At 38.1% G+C, this 7,272-nt stretch overlaps 1 pseudogene; it reads right to left on the reverse strand.

The window, feature by feature from the left end:
- Positions 1-565: 565 nt before the first annotated feature.
- LOC127446291 (uncharacterized) lies at positions 566-2,187 on the reverse strand (annotated as a pseudogene).
- Between the last annotated feature and the right edge of the window lie 5,085 nt (positions 2,188-7,272).

The following is a 7,272-nucleotide window of genomic DNA, read 5'->3' on the forward strand; positions in this document are numbered from 1 at the left end:
ATTTAGTCTGTTATCGATGGTTACCCCTAGATTTCTGACCGATTTGAAAGGCGTTACTGTAGTTGCACCCAGCTTGGTTGAGTTGCAGATGGTGCTCCTTCATCCAGGCCGAGATGTCCGCCAGGCAGGCAGAAATTCGAGCAGTCACTGTGGTGTCGTTGGGCTGGAAAGACAAGTAGAGTTGCGTGTCATCAACGTAGCAGTGGTAAGAGAAACCATGTGCCTGAATGATGGGTCCCAGTGATGTTGTGTATATAGAGAAGAGAAGTGGCCCAAGCACTGATCCCTGAGGTACCCCAGTAAGTAGCTGATGTGGCTTGGATACCTCACCTCTCCAGGCTACCTTGAAGGACCTACCTGAGAGATAGTAATTAAACCAGTCAAGCACAGTTCCTATGATGCCCAGCGAGGAGAGGGTAGAGAGTAAGATCTGATGGTTGACTGTGTCAAAGGCTGCAGAAAGGTCCAGCAGAATCAGGACTGATGATCTGGATTCAGCTTTCGCCTGTCTCAGCGACTCAGTGACAGACATCAGGGCAGTCTCAGTGGAGTGTCCACTTTTAAAGCCTGACTGATTGTCATCCAGCAGCTTGTTCTGTGAGAGATAGGCAGAGATTTGATTGAAAACTGCCCTTTCAAGTGTTTTCACCATGAATGGGATGAGAGAGACTGGTCTGTAGTGTTCTATTTGTGTGGGATTAAGTGCGGGTTTCTTCAGCAGCGGGGTTACTCGAGCCTGCTTAAATTTAGTGGGAAAAGTGCCTGTAAGTAGAGATGTGTTAATTATGTGTGTGAGTGCAGGTAGGATGGATGGAGAAATGGCCTGGAGAAGGTGAGAAGGAATGGGGTCAAGGGAGCAGGTAGTGGGGTGGTTGGAGAGGAGGAGTTTAGAGACCTCAGTGTCAGTCAGAGGAGAGAACATAGAGACAGAAGAGTTGCATACAGGAGACAGGTGTTTGACAAGGTGTGGTGCTGAGAATGTATTGCTGATGGTTGTAACCTTATTAGTAAAAAATGTGGTGAAGACATCTGCTGTCAGTGATGTGTCAGGCGGTGGAGGGGGAGGGCAGAGAAGTGTGTTGAATGTTCTAAACAAGCTGCGAGTGTCTGTGGTGCTGTTGATCTTGTTCTGGTAATAGGAGGTTTTTGCAGATTTAACGTTATCTGAAAAAGTAGGAAGCAGGGACTGATATTTACCTAGATCTGCTGGATCTTTAGATTTCCGCCATCTCCTCTCAGCTGCCCTGAGGTCAGTCCGATGTTCACGAAGGACGTCAGACAGCCAGGGGCTGGGTGGTGTAGCACGTGCTGGCCTAGAGGAGATAGGACAGATGTTGTCTAGACAGGTTGTTAAAGTAGAGCTTAGTGTGTCTGTGGCAGTGTTTACATTAAGCATGGTAAATACATTTTGTGTAGGAAAAGATGTAGTGACAGCAGTGGAAAGGCGAGAGGGTGAGAGGGAACGGAGGTTACAGCGAAAGGAAACCAATGGTGGAGTCTGTTTTAATGTAGATGGGAGGGTCATGTTGAACTGAACAAAGTAGTGATCAGAGACATGTAAAGGAGTAACAAGAATATTTGAGTTGGTACAGTTACGTGTAAAGATGAGGTCCAGCTGGTTGCCCGATCTGTGAGTTGCTGTGGTGTGTAGTTTTCAAATGAGGCCAGGAGAGTATTCAATTCAGTGGCCTGGGGCTTGTCTTGGTGTATGTTGAAATCACAAAGAACCACAAGTGGCCTACCATCCTCCAGCAAGGAGGACAGCAGGACATCCAACTCCTCAAGAAAGTTTGTCAGCTGACCTGGAGGGTGATAGATGACAACAACATGTATTTTTGTGGGTTGCATTGTAGTAATAGCATGGATTTCAAAACTAGTATTGTTACATAGTGAAGAGTGTGTTGAAAAAGTCCAGTTGTTATGAATGAGCAAACCTGTTCCCCCACCCCTACCGGTGTGTCGAGGGGTGTGAGAGAAGGAGAAGTTGTTGGAGAGAGCAGCAGGTGTTGCTGTATCCTCTGGACGTATCCATGTTTCTGTCAGTGCCAGGATGCTGAGGGTGGACTGCGTGGCAAAGGTTGGAATCAAGTCAGCTTTCTTCACAGCTGACTGGCAGTTCCAGAGTCCCACTGAGAAAGAGAGTGGAGCAGGTGCTGAAGTGCAAAGTGGCCGTAGGTTGTGTGGGTTGCGTTTGGTCTTGCATCGATATCGTGTAAACGGTCTGTAACAGATAACAGGGATGTGCTTGAAGGCATGTGTTATTCATGAAGTAGACATGTTAGTATACAGAAGGAAAATAATAAGAGATACAATAACAAGATACTTAAGTGCTATGTTGAGTGGCGCCTTGTCGGTGTCCTTGCTCGGTGGACTCACACAGGTAGACTCGCTGGTCTTTACACAAGTAGGTCTTCACATGAGGAGGGCTTTACACAAGGGCTACCACTTAAAACAAGTGAAGCACTGTTAATAAACACTAAAAACCACGATAGTTTTACACACACTGGATGATCAACGCTAAATCTAGCAGTGAATAACCTGGGACAAGTCAAAACAATATAGCACACACACACCAACCTACGTATAAGCGACGCGAGTTCAAGACAGTAAACAAACAGCACAAGTCTAGCAATGAATACCACTCTTCAACAAAGTAAAAGAATGAAATAAACACACTTACACGCAACTGCAGACTCCTGTAGATAGATTGCCTGTAGATAAAATATTTTTATTTTATTTTATAATGTTCCTTGAGGTCCACTTATAATGTTAGTGTGATTTTTTTCATTAAAAGTAGACATAATTTAGGAATTATTGGTCATTTTCTATCCAAAATTTTTGTGCCTCTGATTCAAATGCTAATTTTTGTGACACAACGGTGTGTATCTTGTTACATAGTTGGGGCATTTTCCAATGGTGAAACATTTCTGTGTTTTACAAATGCTGAGTAACGCATGACAGTACCAAATAAAGTGTAAATACATGGTGCTATCACATTTATAACTGTGAAACAGTTGCAACATGTAAACGTATACAGGATATATTACCATGCAACATGTACATGTAACATGTACCATGCAACATGTAAACGTATACAGGATATATTCACTGGTGTTTGTCGCACTGTCGTTTGTCATATAATCATCTTTCATCATATATTTATTGTAGTGACAAACGCATGCATTGTTCATTACAATGAGTCATGTTTTCATTTAAAAGGAAAGAGATTGTCTAAACAAATTGATATCAATACTCTTTAGGTGCATCTGTGGCAATTGTGCCATCATGCCAACAGAACTATAAAATAAATGCTGTTTAGAGATCCCTGTGCATTAAAACTAATACACGAGCATCTAAAATCATTAGGATCAAATCAAATACTCAGTACACGTCTAACAGTCTGTAACATACGAAGCAAAACAATTAACACGGATATTCACACTTGTTTGTTGCGACACCACTGTCGGGTCCAATATAGTTGGCACTGCATCAACTTTTAATTTAAGTCTCTCTGCAAAGCCTGCTTTGAACTGTGTCTAGTTTGTGAAAGAATCATCAGTAAAATGAAGCGAGCAAACAAACACTTTCTTACCGACGCGACCCGGGACTTCATTAAAAATAAACTTCAGCCACTCTTTCTTAATGCTGGGATCCTTGAAAAGCAAATGCAAGAAATCTAGTTTCCCACAACCTGGCGCTGCACAACGTCTTGACATCTTCGTGGCCACCTCCTGTTGCTCCAAAATCTCACCACTCTACTCTAACTGCAAGACCGGTAAGCGGCCTAAGCAGTGTCGATGATAAAGTAGACATTGATCTGTTTATGCAGAGGCTGGCCTGTGCTGATGTAATACCTCACTATGACGTATTAGTGAGGAGGAAGTAGAGAACAAGTCATTTTGGCAACTTAGTTTCAATAAAGCCTTTTTTTTTTTTTTTTTGGACTAACGAAGAAGTTTTCGGTTCTGAAATGTACAGTATGTTTTTATAGTTCCATGAACTCTTATATGTCAGGATATCATGGTAAGTTTGATTTTCCAGTACATGGCCCCTTTAAGTGAACAGGTGTAATGAGAATTTTGCTGTTTTAAACTGTTATACATGTCCTTAAAGTCTGGTTAAAAAATAAGCAAATTACTTTGAGTGATTTAAGCATGTGTTAAAAGCATAAAATGTTTTGAGTGATTTAAGCAAGTACTTAAATGCATAAAATGCTGTGAATGATATAAGCATGTATTAAGTGTGTTGAAGTACATGGGTAAGCTAATGCCCTGTTTTTCCTTTGATTTGGACATTATCCTCTACCATATTTCTTTGTCCCATATTTCATTTCTGTTTTTAATTTTACCATGTTTCATTGTGCTGAAATTTATAATCATTCTTTTTATATCTATATATATATATATATATATATATATATATATATATATACTGCCCCATATACCGCTGTTTTTTTTTTTTTTTTTACTCCACAGGCAGGGGTCGCCGGCAGTCTTACGATCGTTATTGTTTGCTTTAACTGTATGTTATTAACATTCAATTCTTGTTTAATCGTGACAAATATACATCATAAGAAATGTCTAATACTTCAGCTTTGATATTTAGCCAATGTTTCAGAATAGATATATTACTGCCTGAGCAATTTCTTAATTTATGTAAACATATCAATATATCAAAGCAAGAGTTATGAAAATGAAACCATTATAAAGACGCATGTACATGTTCAGTGATGTAAACTCCCTTTGAGTTGTCCCTTGCATGCTTCAGTGAACAACATCAAATAGAACAATTAGTCCAACGGTGTGCACATTTACGGAAATTTTGATATATTCTCATTTACTTCATAAATAATTATTATTTATGTCCATTTTCCACTAAATTATGCGATATGTTCCACTGGCATGCTGTAATTCTTTCATATGGTGATTTCCAAACCTCCATGAAGCTAGAAGGTGCACAAGTTCATTTCTCATATGGTCAAGATAAAGATGAAATTATGACATCATGCACACCTCAGTGTCCACATGGCTGGGACTTCCCCATCCCATACTAGGGATGGGCGATACCACTTATTTTCTTTTCGATCCAATACCAATAATTTCAAGTCCAATAACGTCGATACCGATACCTCTATTAAACAGATTTTTTTTTTTTATTTCTTGGGATAAAATGGGTAATTTTAAATATTATTTTCGTCATTATTATTATTATTTTTTACATTTATGAGCCTAAACAGAAAATTCTTAGACTTCTGTTTTTTTTTTACCCCTACAAAAATGTACCATGGTTTCACTACAGTAACTATAGTTTAACCATGATATTTAGTTAAACCATAGTTACCACACAATTAACCATGGTTACTACTACAATAAACTGTACTAAAACCATGGTTAACTATTTTTTTATTTCTTATTAACAACAATTACACACAATTATAAGAAATAAGAAATGTCACCTTTAGATATGTTGCTATTTTAGCGTGACTTTACTACAGAAGCTGTTTCTCTGATTTTCTATCATTACATCTACAAGGCACTGATCCCTCTTGTTTGAACGAGGCTTGTGATGGCACAAGCACTTGTCTGCTTGTGTCTTTCAGCTTGCATGTTAAGATGAGCGGAAGAAGAAATAGTTCCCATCCTGCACAAGTATTTGCTAATATTGCCTAATCCTTTTTATTTCACTTTGAAGCTTATGATTATTGTTCATGTTAATGGTAACCAAAAAATTCCAAAAAGTTAATTTTATTTTTATTTTTTAGAATCGATATTTGTGTGAAGATCGATATTTGTGATACAACATCAGTATCGGAAGTATCAATACTTTAGGATCGATCTGCCCATCCCTATCCCATACCATAGTAGGATAAATTACATATCAAGCATAGAAAGAATCAGTTGACTGCTGAGACTTATTGTAAATAAATGGACAATTACAAAAATATATGGTTTGTTTATTATTTCCATGCAGTCTCTGGTATTTTTATATGATTATTGACAGTTCTGTAGCTGTAATTGCAGAAGAGCTGTACATCTGCTATCATCTTCACCTGCCAATAATCTGCTTTGTGCCTCATTATATGGTTGGAATCCACATGAGATCATTAAAACATACTGCTATAACAACTCAGTTATGATTGGAAGTCAAATATATGCACAAGATAATGTTATTTTATAATGTATACTATTCTGTACTTAGGCGCTAATGCGAACGGCTAATTGTATTTGCGACCAGAATCACAAGACATGGTCTTGGAAAATGATTCATATAACTAAGTGTTTTAAAGTTATCATCTCAAATTTGAAATAGAACATTATCAGACTTGTGGCTTAGCTCCATTATGTTTCTATGTATCAACAAGGTCTGTGTCCTTTATTATTTCATATACATATTTATGAAAAAAAAAAAAAAAAAAAGCTGATCACTTTACAATAAATTTGAGCTTTTCTAATTAAAAATAAAATAAAATAAATACTTTTATTAATTTTTACTTTTTAACAACAAACTTACAAGTGTCTCCTTTCAAAAGAGACCACAATTATACCTGTAATACAATGTGTGGATGAACTACAGCAATGTATTTTGAGTATGTCCTTTTAGGCTTGTGCTCAAAACAAGGGGGTGCTCGGAAACCCCCCCAAAATAGTTTTGTATCCTGTGTTGTTTATTTACAACCCACCGACTTCATTAACACAAATGCAGATTGTAATCCACAGTGATTCTATCACCAAGCATTTTTCCTGCATTTTTCTCCTACACAAAATAACTAATAAACTCAGAGGCACAGCAGTCTGTTTATATTGAGTGTAATTTCTTTACTCACTGAAAGCTGCATGCAGACATACGCGTTCTACGGCAAGCCTCAAGGGGATTAATACACAATCACACTCTTTCACAATGTAAAGTTACTCCATGAATCGCATCCTAAATCTATTATTCTATTACAATTGTTTATACTCACACGGTACTCCTGTTGTTATTTCAGCAAGCTCCACATGAAAGAAATGAGAGAGAGTTGCTAAGTCATTATGTCTGTCACTCTTCCACCATTCTTAATCGGCAAGTTGTTTTGAGTCTGCTAGTGTCATGCTGGCTTAAAACAAACATTGACAGAGTATGGATGTATGTACCTTTTACATGCAGATGATGCTCTGTGCAAGGCCAAGATTTTACTATTCAAACATCTTATTGTCTTTTGTGAGGCACCTAAAGCTTTCATACAACTAGCTTTTTATTTTATTTATTTATTTGTGTATTTTTATGACTCAAGAG

Source organism: Myxocyprinus asiaticus, chromosome 1, assembly GCF_019703515.2.
Source record: "Myxocyprinus asiaticus isolate MX2 ecotype Aquarium Trade chromosome 1, UBuf_Myxa_2, whole genome shotgun sequence".
Classification (NCBI taxonomy): Eukaryota; Metazoa; Chordata; class Actinopteri; order Cypriniformes; family Catostomidae; genus Myxocyprinus; species Myxocyprinus asiaticus.